Source organism: Argiope bruennichi, chromosome 3, assembly GCF_947563725.1.
Source record: "Argiope bruennichi chromosome 3, qqArgBrue1.1, whole genome shotgun sequence".
Taxonomy (NCBI): domain Eukaryota; kingdom Metazoa; phylum Arthropoda; class Arachnida; order Araneae; family Araneidae; genus Argiope; species Argiope bruennichi.
This window is the reverse complement of record NC_079153.1, coordinates 131119650-131145387: the sequence shown is the minus strand read 5'-3', so window position 1 is coordinate 131145387 and position 25738 is coordinate 131119650. Positions and strand designations below refer to the sequence as shown.

Genomic DNA, 25738 nt, shown 5'->3' with positions numbered 1-25738 from the left:
AAACATGTTTTTATTAGTGCGTTATTTTTTTGTGTTTTTGTCAAACATCTTGGGATCAAATCAGAAGTCGTGAAATTCTGAAAAAACTCTAAAAAATCTCAAATAAGAATTTAAATTCACATTCATGATATATTTTAATTTTTAAGGAATTCCTTTTTCATGACATTAATTGTGATTTAATTTCCTTTTTTCTGCTCCTCAAAGAACACTCCTACGTTTAACCACCTGTTTTTTGACGTAGAAGGGGGGGGGGCGACAGTTAAATTCAATCGATCACCTTTCCACCAACGGATTGCGCAGTGAGTGCAGGTTATTTGAAATATAAACTATGAGAGGTGGAGGGATACAATTTTTAATCAAATAAAAGCATAATTTAAAAAAATTATTTTTATAATTTATTTTTAATATTTAATATAATGCATAAATCTTTATTATTATTATTAGGGAATATAGTAATTATGATTTTTCATATTTACTGCACGAGTCGCCTACATCTCCATTACATAAAATATGATTCAAAATATAACTTCAAAATTTCGCCATTATAAGCATGAGATTGGCGAGCTTGAGAAAAGAAATTAAACTATATAAAAATGTATAAAACCAACGGGAATGATCGCTCCAAAACTTTTTCCTATACTCTTTTATACAGGTGTTGTCTCCTCTTCTCGTACAAAATGGATTCCACCAACTCCCCCTTGGGCAATGTCGTGAACAACAATACATTTCAGATTTTTATTTTCACACACAAAATTGCGTGTTACGTAATGTAGTAAAGATAAACAGTATTGAGGTATTAATGGCATGGAATTGACAACCAATAATTAAGAATGATTGTTTTTGGTGTGAATCAAATGCTTTTTCTGAATTTTACTTGTGTTCTTTGCTGACTAATCATTTGAAAAGAACCAGAAAAATGAATACGTATTTTGGAGGATTTTTTTCCTATCAACTGAAATCAAAATTTGACGTAGTACCGCAATTGTAGCTAAAAAAACAGATACCAAATTTCATTTATTTAAGCTATTACATTTTTGTATTGAATGCATGTGCATGAAAATAATAGACCGACAGACAATCAACTCTTTGGCAGATTGGTTCAAAATTCGACAAGGAACTACGCTGCATATGCTAAGACTGTTAACTAAATATCATTTACCTAAATTGTAAAGTTTTTGAATTATTGCGTTTACGTGCATGCCAAAGTACAAACCGACAGATGGTTAACCTCTTGACATATTTGATTCGAATTAGATACGAATATGCACTATATATGCTAAACCGTACTAAATTTTATCTATCTAACTTTTTCTATGAAGGTAATTTTTGTATATTCGGTCAGATAAGACTTTCTCTCATTGAATTTTGTTTAAAATGTAATAGTAATTTAATAATCTGGGATTGAGCCCATATACCAAATTTCATTCGTCTAGTTCAAATCCTCTTAAGCGTTACGTATTCATAAGACAGACGGACAAAAATCCAAAAATATGTTTATCGAATTCTGGGAAGTTTAAGACCTCCCAAAAATGTCGAGTTCAAATTTTCGAAAGATTGCATTATTTTATCTTCGTACCAAGAAAGTACGAAAAGTATGAAAGTATGAACATGAAATCAAAACCGGCGGGAGTGGTCTCTTCAATACTTTCTCGCATACTCTCTGATAAAAGTCTTATCCCAGAGAACGCCTTGCATGGAATTGGCATACAATAGTTGCGAAATATTAACATTTCGCGTGAATTTAGCATTTTTACTGAATCTACCATGTCATGTTTCATTTTTTGGAAATGAATCCCCAATATGCGGTTAATAGTATCCGCAAATCGAATGTGTGCTGTAAATTATTTTACCCAACAGATTTAAACAAAAAATTTAACACAAAACTACTATTACAATCGCGAAATCCTATACAACATTTGGTATTTTTAAGGTATAGTGTTTTTGAGTTACTGCGTTTACGTGTTTATGAAAGTACAAAAAGTACTGTCTATATACTTTTTGTTTAATTTCGTTCAAAATTTGATAAGTTAAAATATCAATATTAAATTTGTGTACTGAATTTTTTCTATCTATCTCTCTTCATTCTGCATTTATCATGTTATTAATTTATTTTCTAACGACCGGACAGACCAATTTTTTTTAATGGATTTTGCTCAACATTTGATGAAATCTATTCAATTTGGAGTAAAAGTAGTATACAAAATTTCATCTATCTAGATGTAAGTATTTTTGAGTTATTTTTTTCGTAGGCTGACTAAAGGTAGACAGAATGCCAAAAATATATTTTTTTGAACTCAAGGAGGTCTAAAGTGTAAAAATTCGTCAAAATCTCGAGTTCGAATTTTCTGACAATTACAATATATTTCGTATCCGGGGCAGTCAAAAGGTTGAAAATGATGCTCGTAATAGAGACGTAATAGGAAATATTTGCATTTTTACTTCCTTGATGCGCAGTATAGAGAAAGTAGAGTAATTGTCAAAAAATTCGAACTCGAGATTTTGACGAATCTCCTCGTTTTGGACATTCCCGATTTCGAAAAACACAGTTTCGGAAAATTTCCATCCGTCTGTTTGTGACAAAGATAACTCAAAAATGCATTCAGTTAAACGTTTGAAATGTGTTGCATGGTCATTACACTAAATTTACAGGTTAAATGTTGAGTAAAATCTATTTACAACAAGTTCGTATGTTCGACTGTTTGAATATAAGTTAATACAATAATTGCAAACAGAAGAGGGCTAGATAAATAAGATTCGGTAAACAGATTTAACTTCTGTAGCAAAATCACCTGTCGAAGTTTGAACCAAATCTAACTAAGGATCCTATCTGTCTGTACTTTCAGAAAATATAAATGCCATAATTCAAAAGCGCAATGACTTATATATATCAAAATGAGTATCGATTTTTGTGACTTCAAGTATGGCTTTGTTCCAAATATTTGTTCCAATCTGTTGAGAAAAACTTGTCTAAGGCACAAATTCTTTTTGATACTATTAGCGACATACCAGACATTAGTCGCCACATAACTCGCCAAGGATGAGACTGTAGCGTATTGTTATGATCGAGGATAGAATCTGGGACCTTGTGGTTCGCAGCCCAGTAACAAGACCACAAGACAAAAATAATTACTCGTGTGTGTTTCATAGCTGTTATCTGGCTTATAAGCTTTTCACCACAAGACGATAGATTCAGTAAAAATGCTGAATTCACGACAAAGGTTAATATTTTGTACCTATTGTATGCCAGTACAAGGCGTTCTGTAGCATGACAAGTTTATTAGAGTACATACGAGAAAGTTTTGGCGAGATGATTACCCAGCTGGTTATTACATATACATAATTGGTTGGTTATTACGCATACGAATTGGGAGGATCACTACTCGATGGTTTCTGGTTTATTACATATAAAGAAACCTAACAAGAAATTATATCTTCATTTATCTTTATTTTCTTGAAAAAATGTATCAACTTCCATTGAAGTTTACTGATATCCCATAGTCAGTTAACGAACAATTCAAGTAATGAACATCGGTGTTGACTGGATGATGTTCGATAAAGGGTGGTTCAGTATGTTTGGGTCACACCCGTCTTTCCGGGACAGTACGACTTAACTATCAGTCAGTGAGCATTAAATAAAACCGAGCTGTCGTCAGCAGGCAAGTCCTATTGTATAAATTAATCTTCTTTCATAAATCCCAATTTCCAATTGAAGAGCGCGGCAGGACTGACAGCTGAAGAAGCCATAAATTCATCGGAGGCCGCCGTTCATCAATGGAATATTTCCCCAATAACGATTCGCGGCAAAACAGCGCAATTAATGACGTCACGAGGCAAGAGTCGTGATCAGTGGCGTGTAAAGTACGATATTGATTGATTTTCATTGTTTAGAGGAATTTTATTCTCTCACCGAATCTACAGATGAGGATTCTCATTTTTTTTTGTTTTTGTTTTACTAGTTTTGTTGCCGATAATCGAATCACAGCCATTGTTTTCTCAAATGAGTTATTCGAATGTTAACGTCACTCACGCCGTTCGGGATGATGTTTCGCGGACACGTTCTTTTTAATGAGCGAGCGCAGTTTAGGAAGTCGTAACCGTAACTGTAAATCTTTGGATGGGTTGGTTGGTGCCTCATGACTTTTTTTGAGCGCGGGCATTGATTAGCAATAAGGAAAAAGCGTTCTCGCTCCTGAACTTGTAATTCAATGAGTCAATAAATCATGCTTGTTTTCCGTACTTAAATAATATTTCACCTTGATTGCACTCTTCTTTTTATCTATCTCTTTCTTGAATGTACTTGTATGGAATGTCGAATTCAATAATTTATCAGTTGGGTAGTGGCGCCACAGAATGTACCAAAAGTTGCTTACGACTTATATCGACAACATTGGATAGATAGATTCTTTATTAGGCACTAAAAAATTCATTATGACTTCATTAAAATTCAGGTATTGCAAGGTCGCTTTTGGCATAGTACTTTTTCACTCTTTCGTTTAATTTGGATTTCCAAAACGTTTTTCTTCAGATTCTGACTTGTTTTTAAGATATTTAATCTATTCCTTAAGCTTCGAATTGATTCCTTTCTAATCAGATTAAAAAAACAAACAAAAAAAAAACACGCCAAGTTTATTTTTCCAGTCAAGAGAATTATTCAATTTTTATTCTGAAAAATAATTTGTTTACAAAGCCGTTGCCACAAAAATTAAGATAAATAAAGGAAAGAAAATTATAAAAGTTCTAGTGCGTTCGCTTGCTCACTTGATTTATAGTATGCAAATATTATTTTTTTTTGTAGCAACAATATGCAATACTGTATTTTTATTTCTTGAAATTATCAAGCTATTTTTGATGTGGATATTATTACCTGCGCTATTTCTAATATTAGATGCCTTATAAAAATGTTTTTGTAATGAACATGATGAATATTGCCTAAATGAAAATGTTTTCTGGACAATAAACTACAGTTTACAAAACGAAGTTTTGAATAGAATACATGAGAAAATGTGAATGGAATAGTCTATACTAAATAGTAAATTTCGAAGCATTCATGAATCATACAGAACAAAAAAGAAATATTATGATTAATTACATCAATAGTAAAAATTTGTTCTTAACTCATAGTCACAGTATTTAAATCACCGAATTATGTTAAACATATACCTTAATATGAGCAAAATGTGCAAAAATATCTAAAAACTCCTATTTTTTGTTTATTATAATACATTTAAAAGTGATTTTTAAAATAAATAGTGAATAAACTTTTAAATAGTTCATTGCTAAAATTAAAAAGTAAAACGCAAACAAAAAGATTAGGAAAATTTTTTGGCATATCCATTCGTATCAAATGAATGTTTATTGAGAAATACCATAATTTTTTATTACAAATAAGTATTCTGTTTACAAAAGAAATATTTTTCTTTAATGTCATTTCTTGTACATTTAGTATTCTTACAGAAGAACTTATCTTGAATAAGGCAGGAAGGTACTTCACTTCGAATCTGAAAAATAAAATATATATACATAATTAAGGTTTTCTAAATAGAATAATAAGTGAGTTCATTTTTTTCAAATAGGAAAAGGGAACATATGTTAGTAAATGTCAATACTAAATTTTAATCTTATGAGAACATAATATTTATTTTTATTTAAAATCTCTCTTTTTAAAGTAAATGACTTTGTGAATAAAGATATTTTGTTTATTCTAATTTAATATGTTATAACGTTAATAACATTTTTTCCATTATAAATTTGTTGGTCATAATTCTTCAAATGTAATCACATACGAAATGCAATTAAAATATCCTATTTCCATCCAGAAGTATTTTAAATTTAGAATTCCAATCATATTGATTTTTAGAAATAGGATTTTTCAATATTTATGGACTTGACTGCGAATCAAAGAATTTTAAAATTTTTTTTTTTAATTTCAGAAATTGGTGCTTTTTTCAGATGTAATCAATGAAAATTTATTCCTTAATGGTATTATGAATTTAAATGAAGCAATAAAATCTGTTTAAAACATGTTTTTGCTATTGTGTTGATTTCATGTGTAAAATATGGCAAAAGAAACCTTATTTATGAAAATTCATTTTCATTGGCCACTACTGTATTTGCTTTTTGACAACATTTTATTTAAAATTTTTAAATCATAAATTTCTTTTACCTTCTTCAAATTTTCAAATAAATACTGAGTGTTTAAACGATATTACAATAAAACGCTTAACGATTGTTCTCGAATTTTACTCGCTATGCTACTAATTTTTACTCGCTAAACGAAAAAGTTTTTTTTTTCTCTATAGAAACCCATGCAAAGCAAAGCAATCTGTTCCACTCCAAAAGAATGTTCAAACAAATGTATTGTATTATTTATTATTTATAATGCTTAATTTTTTTACCAAGAACTTTTCTGAAGACGCTATCCTTCGCTATGAGTCAAATTTTGGTGAAAACGTGACAAAACATTAGTGTTAAATGGATTTTAGTGCGCATAGCTTTTCTCTAATTAAATTGAGGCTTCTCAACGTAAGTCCCACTCTCAGCATATTTCTCATTTCACTGCAGTGATGTTGCTGTGCTGAGATAGTATTTGGTCTTTTCCTGACCAAAATTCATTCACATTTTTTTTTTTTTTTTTTACCTTGACATAGAAGCTTTATAAGCTCTTCGATAGTTCTGAATATGTTCTACCAATTCATCGATGTCGTTGCTATCCAGTTCTAGCCCCATAATCTTGAAAAAAGATTCAATCTCGTTGATTAAGGTTTCACAAGTACTTTCTCAAATTCCTCGAAGTCGCGTTTGACAACGCTATCCGGCCGAGGCTTCTTCCATACAGAAATAATGATTTTACTCAAATGAGCTCTTAACATAGATTGATATCCAAGAGACCGGCCAATCCTGCATGTGACGTCATAATATGTCCTTGTCACTCTTTCTGCGAAATATCGCTCTTTAAGTGACGTTAAGTAAGATACTTTTTAAGGGTTCATTTACCGGGATATTTATAATATCCAGTTATACCACTGCCTATTTAGAGCATTTTCGTTTTTTCCAATCCATATAAGATGGTAAAAAACAAAAATAATGTATAAGATGTTTTTCTTTTAAACAAATTTGTACTTTGATTGAATTATATATTTAAAGATAACAAAAAACATCCTATAAGGCAATGTACAAATTGAATGAATTATTGTGTACAAAGGAATTATAATTTTCTACTTTCTCGTATACATAATATAGAGAAAATATATTAATCGTCAAAAAATTCGAACCCGAGATTTTGATGAATTTCCATGTTTTAAATCACCCAGATTTTTAGAAAATGTCCATCTGGCAGATGTCTGTGACAAAGATAACTCAAAAACGTTTTGAGCTAGACGGCTGAAATTTGGTTTACGGTCTTTATACACCAAATTTTCCATCAAATTTTGAGTAAAATCTGCTCAGAGGAAGTTCGTCTGTCCTGCTGTTAGAATATAAGTTTACAATAATTGTAAAACGAATTGCAAAAAGAAGAGAGCTAAATAGAAAAGAGTCAGTACACAGATTTAATATTCATATTGCAGACATCTGACAAATTTTGAGCCAAATCCAACAAAAGGTTGATGATTATCTGTCAGTTTGCCTTTTCAAAAACATGTAAACGCAATATTTCAAAACCGCAATGACTTAAATATATCAAATTTGGCATGGGATTTTGTGAATACAAGTGATCTTTGTGACAAATTTTTGCTTCAATCGGTTGAGAAAAACTTGTGTAAAGCACACATTTTACTTTCAGTTACTATTAACCACATGCCAGAGATTTAGAGCGGAAACTCTCACCAAGGATCATACGATAGATTCAATAAAACTGTTACATTCACTCCAAAGGTTAATATTTTGCAACTATTGGACGCCATGTAAGGCTTGCTCTGGCATGACAAGTTTATTAGACAGTATGTGAGAAAGTTTGGGAGAGACCATAGCAGCTTCAGATGCTATTAAAACATGAAATGATATAACAATGAATTTAATTAAGCCTTGATGTGCCTCTAGCATTACACCTCATTTGTTTTTAGTCATCAATCAAATTTTTATAAAATCTTTAAATTTAAAAAAATTATCAGTGACTCATCAGATTTATCTACCATCAAAATAATCTACAAAACGCTTTGTAAGATGTGTCTCCTTGGCGCCGTTTAAATTGCCTTCTTCAATCTTATCTGTATATGGATCAACACACCACCGTCATTAAAAAAAAAGCTATAAAAACATGTACGTTACCATTTTCTAAACATCTACACGATTGTCGAATCTTAATATTCTTAACAGCCAACTTGAAGAGTAATTTCATCAAGATGTAGAAAAAAATATGGTTACAATGAAGGATAATGACATATTTTTAGAAGGACTCCATGCGAATCAACGCGACTGTAAAAATAATCAGATATATTGAAACATCATTTCGCCTTCACATTTTTTTTATTTTTTCTGTGATGTGCATTATTTCCGCAAAACGACAGACGATGTCTTTTCCTACATTAAATATCAAACAGTTTCTTATGTTATGGATAACCGGAGACTCAACGTTGCATGTCGATCAAATTTTTGCGCCTCGATCCTATAAAGTCCTCCTGCTTCCATTATCGCATTCATCAACAGGTCATTTATATCCATAATTTCAAAATTTACGTTTCCCTCTGTTGCGCTGCGACGCGTTCCGCCAACTGCACACTAATCACAGATTAATCCCGAAAACTCGTCCATTCCGGTTAGCCGCCAAGAATACATTTCCCAACACCATTACTCCTACGGAAAAAGATAGCAGTTTTATGGGGCTCCAACGATAATTATTTGGTCGCCAACCTCCAATAAACCTTCACCTTCGTCACTTATTACTCACAAATCCACCATCCGCAATTTAAGCACGTCTTTGGGGGGAAGATAGCAATATCCATACTCTAGAAAATGCTGAATTAACTTTAAGTTGTTTGTACTGCGCTAAATACATCTAAGAATTCGTTTATATAAACATTAAAATTAAATATAATACTTAGTATAAAAGCAATAATAGATGATGCAATTGCTTAGCCACATCAAAGCTTTCGAAAGGCAGCAAAATGTGAAGTTTTGACAAATTAGTAACATGCCGTCATTTGTTAGAAATAACGACATTTGCAAAGACCTCATCTTTACTACATTAAAAGATTTCCATACAAAATTATCAACAAGATTCTTTGATAAATTATACAGAAGTGACAACATCACTGTTAAAGAGATTGAAACATATGACTGCAATCTTCCAATAAAACTACAAGGGACCTACCTCATCGCTTTAGCCATATATAAAGCCTAACCACAACTTTACTACATCAACATGACTCTGCACAGGTGTCTCCAAAAACACTTTAGGTAAAATTCTGCCTTTATTTTACTCTTTCTTTCATGAAATGTTAATATTTCATTCTTACTTCTAAATGTAACTGCTTCTTGCCTTCCTTACGCACAACCACTTGCTAAGTAATTTCAGTGGCATGCCAATACCCTTATCATCTGTTATGCCCGGAGGTTAAATATTCCGTAACCTACCCCTCAAACCGGCAATCTCCATCAAACCACAAATGGATAACGCCTATATACTAGGCTAAAGACTTATTAATCCCAGAAAGATATAAAGAGTCCTAAAAAATTTAAAAGCAATGAATGCCTAGAGGGTAAGGTACTTCTTAGATGGTGAATATTAATCAGAGGACGATGGGTCTTTCCAAAAATTATGCTTTTAACCAGCACTGTTCAAAAGAAATAAACAGAGGTTCCAAGTAAAAAAAAAGAATTTCATCAAAAGTCCTTATGAAGATGAATGACTCTTTTTGCCAGATTTCTGCCTCATATGCTACTTAGGTTAGCTCCTTCAAAGTCAACAAAAAATGCCAAATTTTTCCGTTACTATGAGCTTTTGACTTATAAACTGGCCTAAATATACTAAAGTAAATGAGTTGATTATTAGTTTATAAATTAATGCGCTATACATAATATATAGACTCAAATATCAGATGTTACAAAGAAAATTTACATACATTCGATCGTCATAGCGATTAGATATAAAAATGATAGATTATCAATAATTTTATAAGGATTATCGATTATATGACCCCCCCTCCAGAAATGGGACATTTGAAATTTCTTTTAAAATAGTTTAGACTATGTGCTGAAAAGGGAGTTATAATACTATGGTAGAGAAGTTGCCTTAATTGTTGGTTGTGCAGAATTATGCAGTGGTCTTGGTATTTTTCGGATAAATTATTTGCATGTGTACTAAAAATTATTCTGAAGTGAATTTATTTTTCTTGTCATTCTTTAAATAATTATTTCATTTCACTAATTTTTCGATTACCAAGTCTTTTTAATTGCGAAAATTAATTTAAGAAGGTTAATGTATAGAAAATTTAATTGCATTAAATTCCCATCTTGAAACAGGCTCTCTATTTGTAATAAAGATTTTTTTAAAAAGTACAACTTTTGAAAGACATATTTGAAAAATTCGAATTACCAACATTAATGTAAAAGATTTTTATTTTAAAATATCAAACAGTTTGAAGCGCTAAGTAAATAGAAGATGAAGCGACACTATATGTATAATGCATCATGCTTCCAGATGTACTCTCTGCCACAGCACTCTAGCAACATAAAGATGATCTACAATTCTTCTGCGATATCTGACAAATTTCACAGTATTGTACAATATAGTAAAATCATCAAAACAACATTATTCATTTACTTATTTGAGTTGTTACATCATAATAAATAGTTTGTGAAATAATATTCTTTCAACGCACATATAAAATTTCTGTCGATTTGTAATGGATTTCTAATTTATGTGTTTTCGCAATTTCTGTTCTGATTATTTTTTATTTAAAAACACTGATTAGGAGACTTAAAACTGCCAATGTTCAGTATAAGCATAAAAAGATAATATTGTTATTATACATAAATGAACGCCTCAAAAGTTTAAATAATTTCTTTGAGCCTAGAGAATGAATGAATCAAATCCTCATTAAAAAAAATTTCTTGCCCCTTTCGACAACTAGCTATTCGCTTATGATATTAATGATGACTTGATTATATTAATTATAATTTAGGCATGGCAACTAACGTTAATGAATGAAAACAAATGTAAGTATTGTTTTCAGTTACACATGTGAAATTAAAAAAAATGTGTTCTGATTGATTAGCAAGTGAAATGACAAAATTAATTATGCAATAAAACTAGTGAGATAAACTAGTATCGAGGTTGAAAATTATTGTGAAATATCACTCGAAAATGGAAGTAATGGGAATCAGGTGACCATTGATGACGTATCCAGGATTGTAGAATTGAGAGGCAGCTTCTTTAGTCTTGCCAATTATTTTAAATATATAGCTGATAAATTGATGATAGTTATTATTTGCAAATTATTATCATCTATTTGCAAATAATAATTATTTGCAAATTATTTATTAATTCTATAACAATAATTATTTATTAAGTTGATTATAATAATTATTTATAATAATGATGTTATAACAATAATTATTTATTAATGATGATCAATATTATTGTTTTGCAATATCGCTCGAAAATGGAGGGAATGGAGATTTGGTGACCATTGATGACGTACCCTGGATTTATGAAATATAAATTGGCAAAACTCGGAGGCCGGTTTTTTAGTTTTGTCAATTATTTTAAATGTATAGCTGACAAATAAATAATTATTATTTGCAAACTATTTATTAATGATGATAAAACAATAATTATTTATTAAGTTGATTATAATAATTATTTATAATTGAATTACATTTATAATAGATTACTTATTATCTTGATTATAATAATTAATTATTATTTATAGTAATGATGTTATAACAATAATTATGTATTAATGATGATCAATATTTTTTTGTAATGTCACTCAGAAATGGAGGGAATGAGGAACAGGTGACCATTGATGCCGCATCCAGGATTCATGAAATAGCAGTTGGCAAAAATTGAGAGGTCAATTTTTTAATTTTGTTCAGTATTTTAAATATACAGATAATAAATAGATGATTGGCTCACCTTTTTCGATTAAGATTTTGTTACTCAAACTAACATAAATTCCATTTTACACAATGTGGCCAAAATAAATTAAAATGTTGCCATTCTCACTCTCTTCCGAAAAATAAACATTTCGAGCCACTGACAACCCATCTTCGGGGCGTCTCATATGCCATTTTTTACGGCTTCCAAAACACGGATCTCGGCCGCATCATTAAGGCGAACGGCCTCACATTCGTGTATTGAGACATTTTAACTCAGAGGAGGAGCTTCGGAAGGATAGTGGAAGGACAAAATGAACATTATCGCGTGAACTCACGCATCGGAGGACAAAGCAAAGATAATGTTCAGCCTAGCGACTCAAAATCGTCCATTATTTCTCATTTACCGATTAAAAGGCAACCTTCGATAAGTCCCATCCCTCACCATCCACCCTTTTCCGTAAAGAATAGCATCTTCCTTCGCTAATTTCATTGCCATTTTTTTTTTTTAACTCGCAAATTCATTTGAATGATTGTGGTTTCAATTGTTTGAGGTAAAACCGATTCTCCAAATATGGATGAATGGCTTTCCTGCGGATTTAAAATAAAAAAAAAATGTGTATAAAGAATGTACCTTAACTATGGGGAAGTATGTTAACTCTATCTCTAAGAATTGTATTGACCTTTTAAGCAAATGATTCGTTTTAGATGTAGAAATTTTCATTATATATTCGTAATAACGCAAACGATAATTTAAACAAGTACCCAAATAATTTATTTTTAAAAAAATGAAAAATAGTGATTCTATGTAAGTTGCAAAAACATTATTTAATTCACTTTATTTATCTGCTCTTTTCAAGCTAAGCGAGGATTGAAATATGAGTACGAAAATTTGAGACTCGTTATTGAAATATTTTCTTTCAGAATTTTTTTTTTCTTTTTAAAAATTTTACTGTCTGCTAGGAATTATTTCTAGTGTTACAGTAAGTATTAAAAGTGAATTTTACCTCTTTATATAATCAAAAATAAATTTTAAGAAAAACGGAAACTTATGATTTGCAAACCCTTATCAAATGGAAAATTTTCAGCTCTACAAAGTTAATAAAAATCGAACTACAAATAAAAATTGTTCATCAGATTTTAATGAAATTATTAATCAAGAAGATAACAGTCATGTTTTTTAATAAAAAAATTTTTTAAGAATTTTTTTAAATCAAAATTTTGATGTAGCCCAAAACAAAAATCTCGCGAAATAAAATAATTAAACATTATACTTAAGCGTGATTTATCTTGAAGAAGAAAAAATAATCTAATATTTTCTAATAATGTTAAGAATTAAATTGAATTAATTTTATTATAAAAAACAAATGGAAGATTTTTAGAAATATGTGTTCTTGAATTTCAAAAAAAGATGCAGTTTCTTTTAATTTATAATGATTCTATTCAACTACTCTTCTAAATACGAAATTGATTAATATAACATAAAAGTAAGATTCATGTTTGTTTTAAATTTCCTTACATATTCTGCCAATCGAATTAAAGCATAAAATAAGATTTAATTAAAAATTTAAAAAATACGTCTTTTATAATGTGAATTTATTGAATTATATACGGGCCGTCGCTTAATATTATTCAATCGTAAAATCTCATTAAAAATTCTATATTGCATTTATACTATTCCTTATGAGGGACTTAAAAAAATTATAAGGATCAAAAGAACATTAAACTTTAAAAGAAAACTTAGAACACATTTATCTTCCATTTTGAATTTATTTTCATAGCTTGAAAATTTGATATTTAGGATAAAATCATGCTCTCGTTGAACGGTCACTGATTTTATTTAAAATTATGTAAATTACTTGCGCCTAAGTTTAACTTCCAGTTTTGCATCCCTTTATTCAATTTCTTCTTTTGAGTAAAATGATTTCAATGCTAAGTTCTTTTTTTTCCAAATAAATCAATAAATACGCATTTAAATTTGCAATTTCAAAGTTAAAATAGAATTTAATCGAAAATTACTTTATCAGACAAAGATAATTTGAAATAACTTTGATGCTTTCTGAAATAGCTTTTTTTTTTTTTTTCAATTCCTTAACAGCTTTGCAAATGAAGGAGGATGACATCAAGCGTTAAATTTGTTTCGCTTGAAATCTTGTAAAATGCGGGATACCTTCAATGATCTATGATATTGAAACGGATGTGTACAGCCTATTTCTTAAAATAAACATTCAATGAAAAATGATTCTGAATTCTTTTATATCCTTAATCCATTTTCATTCATTTCTGTAATTCAGATCGAAAAAGGCTTCAAAGAATTATTTTGATTAGTTTTTTTTTTAAGAACAAACGATTTTTTTCCCTATTAAATTGATTTTTTTAATTCTTCGAATACGGTTTTTTAACGTTCGTTTAGAATCTTAAAAAACGAAAAAAGAAAGAAAAAAAAATAACTTACATACATAGTAATTGAATGCATGAAATAAAGAAAAAAGTAATAACTGCCAGTGAAATAAGTGCTTAACATGAATGGGACAATTTATGTTAAAGATAATGGCATTATTTGTTTCAATTTTTTTTATTTTTGATTATTTTAATAATTACGATTTTCCCTCAACGATTCCTGAAGAATATTATTGAATCTTAAAAAAAATAAATAAGAAATATCATTTAGTTTTCTAAGATGCTAACACATCTTCTAAGTATTGGTGCAATGACAATTTCTTTTTTCATCATTTGAATTTTTAAAAAAATACGTGTTTAACATCAGATTAAAAAAATAAAATAAATATTTGTAAAAAAAATCAATATAGTTTTAAAACGAAATACTTCTTTCATTTCACTTTAAAAAGAGAATAATTCATTTAGTTTAAATTAAAACTAACTAAATCACTTTTAAGTTAATATTTAAAATAAAAAAAAAACTTTTGTTTTTTAATTTAACATAAATAAAAATTTATTTTGTGTATCAAAATTTGCAAATTAACACTGTCTTTGATTAAATATTTGAAACTTTTTAAGAATTTTAAAGTATGCTGCTAAGTGTGGTAAAATAGAAAAGGAAAGTCAACCATCTAACTCTCCGACCCGCCACGAAGGTAAGCGGATTTAAACCATAAAACTGAATGACCGGACAGCCGCAACAGCAACATTGGCGGGAACTGTGGTTGAGTCCTAAGGGCCGTCACCGGCCACGGTACAACCCTCCCCAAAGGAAGTACGTCCCGTCATCAATGGGAGGAGTCAAATCTCCCACCTATTAGTGTACCCTCCAGGGTGACGAGATCCAACCACCATGCCGGAAGCATCTCATCCTCATTTCGAGGTGCCCCCCGGGGTTAAATAGAAAAGGAAAAGAAAAACAAATTAATGTGTTCTTATTTCTTTGATAAGTCGTCTCAGTTACAAAAAAATTGCGTTTAATATGCAATATTTACTATACAATAATATACTAAATTACAATATTTCAGTAACCATTTTATTTAATGCTCATACAATGATGCATACAATATTTTATGTTACAAAGTAGAAATTTTAATATTCACTCGCGGCAGTTGTGTATTTCTTTTTTTAAACACATTTTTCATTTAATTACTCTGAACAAACGATGACACAGTATGACGATATACTGCGAATATATATTTTGAGTGCCTTTTTTCCGAAAGGCAGAAACCGAAATTTGACTTAGAACCACAGTTGTAGCTTTAAAATCACATACTAAATTCCATTTATTTAAATCTTGCGTTTTTCAGTCACGCGGTTTTATGCATGCAAAGTCATATAGACCGATAGACGGATATGGTTTCAAATTTGATACAAATCTATATTATAGATATCAAATTTATGCAATACATTTTATCAGTCTTGAACTTTAGGTTTTGTAGTTTCCGTGTTCACTTGTACTCGGACAGCTAGACATACAGATTTCCCCTAAATTAATTTTGTTTAAAATTTTACAGAAATCTACAAATTTGAAACATTCTTGTTAAATTTAATTTCTCCAAGGCATTTTTGACTTATCGTGTTCACAGACAGACAGACATAATTTCAAAAGTATGTTTGTATCCTTCAGGGATGTTTGAAACTTGAAGATTCCTCAAAATAATTTCGAGATCGAATTTTTTGAGATTTACAATAATTTCTTTTTGCATATGTGTAGGTAAAAGAAAGTGGAGTTATAGTTTAACATAAGACAGTAACTTTTGATGAGATATCAAGTGAATTAATTGTTTGTTTATCGCACGATTTAGTAATTTATTTCTTTTATAAAAGGCAAATATTTTCCATGCAGGACAAAAATGAATGAAATTAAGAAACATTATAGTGTTATAATAATGTATGATTAACTCATATATATTTTATTTTCAAAATTTATTTTTAATTATATGGCAAATGAAGAGTGCACGTACAAAAAATTGTATTTACTGTTATTACAGTTTGTTTGAGTTAAATCTAGAGCTGCAAAATATGCTTGAAATATTTTTAAAAAGTATATTGTAGTATATGAAAAAAATTCTGGAAACAAAATAGGTATCACAGATAAGCTTCATTTTTTAAAATATTTTAAAGTGATGTGAAACTGTTTTTTCGGTAATAATGTGATGAGAAGTTATTGAGGAAACATGCTAACATTTTAATTGAAAAATATTTTCTTATTGAAAACTTACTGCCCGATAAATAATTTCGCATCAAATCGGGTAAATATAAGTTCAAAAGTATATCTTGTACTATGTTTTAAATATTTTTTCTTTATCATGCATTTCGCAATTTACAAATATAAACTAGTGAATGAAGATTTAATATTTCTTTTTCAACTTTGTCTAAGACAGAAAGTAAGGCAATATTAAGTTGTTAAAAATTCTTCAGTAAATAATTTTTCGCAAATGGCAATCATATGAATATTTTCTTATTAATAAAATTGAAAATTTCCATCCGTTAATATTACTCGTGTTCGATTTATTATTTTTAAGATCATTTTTTTTTTTTTTTTTTAGAAATATCGTTTGAAAATTTTACTTTCAAATGAAAATACTTCATCATTAAAGTGGATAAGTTGGTTGCAGATATTTTTTTTTGTTGGGTTTGTTGCATGCAATTGTGAGGATAAATTTCAAATTGCCCTTCTAGTAGAACATTTTTCAATGATAAAAAAGATGCAGTAAAAACTGCTTTAGAATTTGTCTGCTCTTAGAATTTCGTGCTTTTACAAACTTTTCTTAACTATTTTGATTTGATTGAGAAGAAACATTATCTACTACTGACAATGCATTTGCAGTTAGTACATCTTTCACATCGTGATAGGTAATTCACAGATCTTTCATATTATTTCCACCGAACCATGAAGTACCATGTAGAACTTATTTTGATCAGTTAGCAGTAGGTAATTTGACTAATCTTTTTTATTAATATTTAAAAAAATTCTTCGCACTTCAATTGTTAAGTATTTACTATGTCTGTATTAGGATTTCTCATTAAAAAAAAAAAATCATTTATCTTCATTTGTTTTCAAAATAGGTCAAGGTATGACGTAATGATGCAAATGGATAATGATTATATACCCTTGATTTAGAAATTTAATTTGTTTCTAATCGTTCTCAAATCAGAGGAAATATTAGACAGGAAAAATTAAGTTCGTGTTGACCTAGTTCAAAACCAGTGAGTGAAAAAAAATCGTTTGCTCATAAAATAAAATTATGATTAAAAATGGTAGGATCATTTGTTGTTTTATGTTTTAGTTGATAATTTACTTCAGTTATTAAATAATAAATTCGACTTTCTAACGTTGTAATGGAAAATGCAGTTATTATAAAAGCTGTATGTTTATAAATATAAATTTTTTATTTCAAACAGAAAATTAAACCGAATCATTTCATGTCTAAAGATTTCCCTTCATTTTGAAATATACATATGTATTCTAGAAGATTTAGAGTAATTATTACACAATCAGAACTTTAAAAAATGGAAAATATAATGATGATATAAACACATAACTTTAATATTTTCTTGATAGAACATTTATGAATTTACTTACTAATTTTATATTAATTGATTTTTCCTTTCCGGTGCACAATGTGATATATATTTCTGATGAAATTTTACGGAGTTAGAAATAACGAAGGTAATTATAAATCAATGCATATTTTATTAACATATTAATATTAGTTCAGTAAAGAATAAAATACAAACAAACTTCCTAAGAAAAGCCACTTTACAACTGAAAGATCAAAAGTAATTTGTTTATGAATTACGAACCATATTGTCGTCATTTTGATAATTTAAAAAATAATGAAACTTGCAAATTTTTCATGATTTCAACATCTAATTTTCTTAATAATGGAATTTATAATGAATCATAAAGATATCTTGGATATTGTATTATCAGTGCTTATTTTTCTATTAACAAATTTTGAAATATCGGTCTTTTTTAATTAACCTTACTCTTATTATATGGAAATCCATTAAGAAATTTAAAATTGTTTTCACAAAGTACAAGCTTTATCGACAGTAGTGGGTCTCCATTTCTCGCACATTTTACAATAAAGATATTATTTCCCTTCCCCGACTAAAATTGTGAGCCTTGAGTAAGAAGACCACGAATGTCCTGCATGGCGTTGGAGAATAACATTTACGAAATATCCTTGACGAGAATTTAGCAATTTTACTGAATCTATCGTGAAAATATGTATTTTAGACATTTTTTTTTGCCAACTGATCGAAGCCAAACAGGAAATTACGGTTGCAATTAAGTGATTGCGTTTATATGCATGCGAAAGTACAGATCAACACTCTGTTAAACTTTGACAGATTTGGTTTTAAAATTTTATAAGAATTTATATTTTTGTATGCTGTGCCAAATTTTATCTGCCTAGCACTTTGCATTTTGTAACTACCGAATTCACTTGCACTCGAACAGCCAGACGGACATACTTCCTCTGAATGGATTTCGTTCAAAATCTGATAGAAAATCTATAAATTTGGTTTTAAGTTCATATACCCAATATCATCCATCTGATTCAAAGAAGTTTCGAGTTATAGTATTTACAATCAAACATAATTTCAGACATGTGTTTTCCGAACTCAATGTGTGAGAACAATTCGTGTTCAAAGATGCTTTTTCGGGGGGGTCTGAACTAGAGATTTGCCAAAATCTCGCGTTCGAATTTTTTTTTTTTTTTTTTTTGAGGATTTCATACTTCATATACGAGAAAGCAAAAATCGTTGCAACTTTTTAACAGCTAAAGTTTTAACTTGCCAAATTATACTAGGCTTATTCTATCCTATTTATATAAAGAGGAAAGTTCAATAACAGCAACAGATATATAAAGCGAAAGCCTTCCTTCAAGTATATGAATTACAACATGAAGCATTAACGGTTAAGAAACGTTCTTTCTAGAACAATATGAAACTACAAAATAAGATACGATTATATCAATTTGGAAAGAAAAATGTTAAGACAATAAAACAATAAATGCTGTGACAGACTCTGTTCCTTTTTGCATTCGGAGTTCTTATAAATATAATAGATGCAGATTCAGAAATTCAATATTGCATTTTTTTAAACTTTATTCTCTTTAAAATTATTCGTAATTTTTTTACTTCTTTATTATAGTTTTTGTATTTTGAATTAATATTTTCAATTAGTATAAAATATTTAATATATTATGGTTATATAATATAGTGCTCAAGTATAATAACAGTGGCCAGTCATTTTAGGAACTAAGTGTACATTTTAAATTATTTGTTCTAATTTTCTTTCATTTAGATTTGTTCATTTCTTTCATTTCGATTAGTCAACTTTAATGGTTATAAAGGTTTTCGATTAGTCAACACTGTCTGCAAAGGCGAATGGTTAATTGCACTTTAAAAACAATATTTATTAAAGCATTAACATTTTTCTAAAACATAATAATGCTTATAATAATAAATAATAATAAAATAAAATAATAATAATAAAATGTATTATTATTTTTAGAAGACAAATGCCATTTTTGTTGCGGTTTTCATATATTTTCAATGTAATAATTATATCTAAAATAATTTAAAATGCTGTTAGGTTATTTCAAATAATCGACGAAATTTTTGAGAAATTAATTTAAAACATGATAATACAAGGTTTATCTGCAAATAACCGTTGCTAATCAAACTTAATTCTTATAATTATTTAAGCGATCATTTGTAGGTGCATTTTCAAAGTACCTTTTATTTCGAAAAAAAGGGGGAAAGCCTTGGAAAAAACATATTTAAAAAAAAATAAGTTTCTGTTCTTGGAAATTTTCTAATATTAATTCCCTTTTGTATATAAAAAATACATTCCATCCATTTATATTAATTTATAGAAGAAATAATAGTTTTCAAATTATGTTCTTCTTTATTTTCCGTAAATGTCTTAAAACTAATACAAATGGAAAAATTTGAAATTGTTGTAAAAAATTGAAAATTTGTATTGAGTTTAATATGGTTTGATATAAAATTGAAAACAAAATAATAACTGATTCTTAATCGAAAACAGTATTAAAAAACAATAGACCGAAATATATTTCAAGAAAAAACACAAATAACGAAACTGCAATTTTATGACGGCTAAGTTATTTAATAATAATAATAAACGTTGGAGTGAAGTCTTAAAATAATAAATAAGCAGGAAAATTATTATTCCCCAAATCATTTACTATGAAAACTTAAAAAAAAAAAATTCTTTCTAAATACTGATGAGCGAATTCACATTTCCATGTAAGCCAAGCAAGAAAAACAAATATATTGACTCAGTTATTGACGCCTATATATATTTAAAACAACCCTATAGCAGAAACTGTCAGTAAAAGAATGTTACATTTTGCAAACCACCATCCTTGACCCTGAATAGTCCAGTATATTGTTAAAGAATTATGAGTATAAAAAAGAAATGCATTTTTCATAGCATCCTATTTCCAGCAAATGGCGAAAACGAGCATTTTTTTTTATTATTGTTGTTGTTAAGCCATTGCATCTAAAACGAAAGGGTTACAGTATCTTACAAATAATGGTTAATGTATAAATAATAATAGCGGCCGAATCAGTTTAATGATTTCTGTATAATGCACCCAACGCTTCGAACGCAAAACAATAACAGCAGAAAAACATAAACCAAACGATAAAAGATGTATACAGTAGAAGTATATAATATGTTGTTTACTACGGCGAGAAATTTACCGAACGTATTCTAAGCACACGAATCCATATCTATCATTGAGAATTCTTTCCCCTTAAATAATCTATCGTTTTTTTTTTCTTTCTTTTTTCATTTGAATGTTATGATGATGCGTGATATTTCGCTGGATGTAAAAAAAAAAAAAGGTGTGCGTTAGGAGGGGGAAAGAGATGAATTATTGCGCATAATGACGATCATTTCAGGTGTTTATACTTTGCAAACGATCTGACGCCTGCAGTTGCAGAGCTGATGCCACCCCCGAAAGTTGTGGAAAAGAAAAAGAATCGAGATAAACAAAAATAAATAAAAGTATGTGTTAAGTGGTAATTTTATGTTTCTTAGAATCGAGAATTGAAAGGATGTTCGCATAAATCCAATTTTAGAACTATTTAAATACATAAAAATACCAAATAAATTACTTGGAACATATTATATGTTGACGTAGTTATAAACAATATTCTTGTTAAAATTCTTTTTTTTGGAAAATTGTAATCATGATGTGGTACACATTAAAAGTGTTAATCTTTGCATTCAGACATTCCATGGAAACCTCTCTCTATTTATAATAATATAATAAAGAAGAAACCGTGTACGTTAGCGTTCTAAAGATCAAATTAAGAACTAAAAAATTTAACACAAATATATAGCACAAATATGTTTCATAAAATTGCTGGAGGGAGGTTAAAATATGCAGCATAAAACGATTTATTTGTTTAAAATAAATTAAATAATAGAAATTTCAGCTAATTAAAAATTAAAAGAAATTTTATTTTTTCGCAGTATTTCTCGAAAATATTATTGCTTAAAATTGATTCTTACAACATTTTAAAATAAAATTCTTAAATTTTAAAATCATTAAATTTTTTTAATGATATCAATTCAAGTTTGCGTAGAATATTCCTTAGTTTTGTCAACTTTTCATAAATATTTTTTGCATAATTTTTAACGATAGATTACATCTTTGGAATAAAATTGAATTTTTCATTGTTTAAAAAAATATTTAATCGCATGAATTTCTCCCATTGTTGAAAGCTAAGGAAGAAAGAAGATTTTGCTTATTATCTGCTTTGTTTACACGACAAATTAGAAAGTGAAGTCACATTTCTGAAAAAAACAGCGAGCGATTTTAAATAGATTACCTTAAAATATAAGTTTTTAATGACACTATGATGTATCGGGACTCTACTGTACTAAAAATGTTCACTTCTTACACATGAAACAGAATAGGTGTAAGAACATTAAAATAACACAGCTGTAATATCTAGCACAAATTTTTACTTAAAAATACATTGAGAAAATTTAAGAACAGCAAATTATGCATAAGAGATTTAATTGAAATTCACCACGATCAAAATTCTTGACGGAATCAGCAAAGACGAGTTACTAATAATAATTAAGATAGTTAAAAATTCTACTGCAGCAGTTGGAAACACAAGAATCAGAGAAATAAAAAGATTGGTTTAAGCTTAAACTAGTAATATAATAATGAACCTTTAATAAGATTCATTTTGAATCTGTAAAGGATTTATTTAAAGAACATTTAGAAATATAACTACAGCTAACTAAAAATGCAAGTTCATCTTTGAAGCATATTTGTTTTTGTAAATTCCTTATGCATTAAAATTCATTTATATTTATTTCGTGATGTAAGACTAAAGTAAGTCGAGGGTTTTGAGACACCCTGTATATATAAGCAAACATACAGAAATTTGCAATTTAGGAGACTAATTTTAATAATGTTAACGAATGCGTGTGACTTTTAGGTAAAATGAAATCAATATCAAGAACATCAAAGAAAAATTAATAGCTAGTAACCCCCTCTGTTCAAACTTTTTAAAATTCTTTTTTAAGAATGAGTAAAATATTCCCAAACAAAATGTGAAGCAAAATATAAAGCTATTTTAAAGTCCGTAGGATTTTATTCTTTAATTTCAACTACCTTTTTAATTTTTTTATTACTGCTTTTTTGCATTTTAAAATTTGTATTAACCAGTTGTATTTTTTTCTTTTTTTTGTATTTTGTATTAAATAATCAATCTCATTTACAGAGAGAGAGAGGGAGGGAGTGTATAATTACCTCAGTTTTTTTTCCATCTACCCCGGTGACTATGAGGTCATTGGGAGCATCTGTTTTATATTCTGATCAAAATAACGAATTGATTTGAAGACAACATATTTGGAACCCTGAAGAACAATTTATTGCCTTGGAATTTATGCTTCAGGAAGCGCTTATATCGTCTATAAAAGAGTGACAAGAAAAGTGAAAAGAGGATATATTTACAATTAGCTACAGGATGAACTCAGATTATTCACAAAATTGGGAAATGTAAAAACCACTAACATTCTGCATACCGTCCCTTAGCGTACAATTGTCAAAAAGTGCTGCTCTCGGGATCCTAGAGAATTCTCGGAATCCTTTTTTTAAAATTATTTTTCAATAAAAATATTTTTTTTTGAATTGAATATTGCATATTATCCTAGTTATTTAATATTTCTATTTCGGAGTAATTTATAATCGTTCTATCCTCAATTTTGTCAGGAAATGAATATTTTTAGGCGCAGAAGTTGCTGCATTTATGAGACACGTGAAAAAACATTTCAAATTTAGAATCACACTTTAAAATAAGTAAGAATTAATCATAAAATTTAGAATCTGGATGTTCAATCTTTTGTTCAAAATAGATTTCTTTTGTTTTCTCTGATATTGAACCTACCTGAAAAAGTCTACTTAAGCAATCAGATCTGGAAAAACAGTTTTATCTTACTTTCGGAAATCGTAAATTGTTATTAACCATCGAAACAGACATTGAATCAAGTTATTGTTTTTCAAATCTCACACATTCAGTTGAGTAACGCCGATTATAGTTAGCCCTTAAATTTAAGAAAAACGTATCTTTATTATAACATCTCCAACATAATCGATTAAAATATATTTGTAAAATATTAACAATAGACGATTCGAAATAAGTTTACTTCCTGCATTTCCTCAACCTCTGCTTTTTATTGAAAAGAATTAAAAATAATCTTCAGCTTCCTCTTTTAGCATCACATTTTTCTTTCTTCCTGGACGGCAGTTAACATCATCAGTACTAATAATCAACTTCCATTCATGGAAAGTGTTTTGCTTATAAAATTCATGGTAGATCTTTTAAAAATGTCAGTTGTTCATTTGAAATAAAATAATGAGCATTATTCAAGTTGCAAGTTGTTACTACATTCTTATATCTAATATCACATCCTATCTCATAAAAATATTTTAATTGTATAAAAAATACAGTTTTTTTTTGTTACTATAAAAGCCTATTTCTGAAAACCTATTACTCTATAATGCAAATTGTCAGGAATAGCTGAGACCATTATCTTGTTTTTCAACAGAAAGTACAAACATGAAAATTAAATCTTTCTCGTGATCCTTATATCCTACAGATCCAAGAAATGTATAACTTTGAAATTTGTCTTGCAAATAACCGATGTAGGGATGCATAGTAATACTTGGGAAAGATTTAGTTTCATTTTTTTAATACTGTTGCAAACACTGCTTTAAACAAAATGTTAATAAAACAACACTGACAAAGGTTGAAGAGTGTTATTCGTCGTCTTCTGTAGTGCCTTAAAAAAGACACTTCCCAATTTGTTAAGATTACACTGGTGTGTACTGTAGTAACCTTTTTCAATTACTCCTTGTTCCCAATGACACTTCCTGACCTTACAAAGCCAAATACATATACAGCCAAATATTGAACGAAATATAATTCGGAATACAATCTTGCCCTAATGCCTAATTTAATAATTCATTTATTATGCCAATAATTGGAAAAATTGCTTTTTCTAGCTAAATTCACAGATTTCAATAAATAAATTAGAAACTCTAAATTGTTTTCCGCAAGATGTCACAAATACACGAAATAATGCTTTTTTCACGCATCATAGCATGTCATTTACTCCGGGAAAACATTAAAAACCGTCTTCAAGAATTTATGCTGAATCAATACATTTTGTTAGAAAGGGTGTTGCTTATAATTACCCTTCTGGTGCGCAAAACTGCTACTCATTTGCGAAAGCCTGGCCACTAGCATTAGCATAAATAGAATATTAGTGCCATTAGCGGCGTTTTTATTGGACTTGTGTGCGTCAATCCATTATGAGACGCAGCTGCATTAATGCAGAAATTAAAAACGATAACCACGACGGAAAAAAAATTAATCATTAATTTTCTTCGCGCAGCAATTAAAGCCCGTGTTATTGTTTAGGGGTGGCATGAGGGAGTGCAAAATCCAATCTTGTCGGACCAATTCATAAAACACTATCCTATGCCATAACGACAAAGCATGTCTTTTGTCATATCCAGGCCAAAGCTTTAAAATAATTACGTAATTATAACTAAATGCTTTTATTAAACGCTGTAATGTATTTTTATGGCTTGGCCGACACTGTTTCTTAAATTAAAACACGATGTACGCTTATGGCCTTCGTCATTCAATCGATTTTTTTATGGATAATTTAAAAAAGCGTTGTTAA

The 25738-nt window shown here is 29.0% G+C and overlaps 1 long non-coding RNA gene across 2 annotated transcripts in view; it reads right to left on the bottom strand.

Moving 5' to 3' along the window:
• Positions 1-5399: 5399 nt before the first annotated feature.
• Positions 5400-25738, bottom strand: part of LOC129963837 (uncharacterized) — a 409853-nt gene continuing 389514 nt past the window's right edge. For both annotated transcript variants that reach the window (XR_008784034.1, XR_008784033.1), the window contains one exon: positions 5400-5498. This is a non-coding gene — a long non-coding RNA (uncharacterized LOC129963837). The remainder of the gene's footprint in view (positions 5499-25738) is intronic.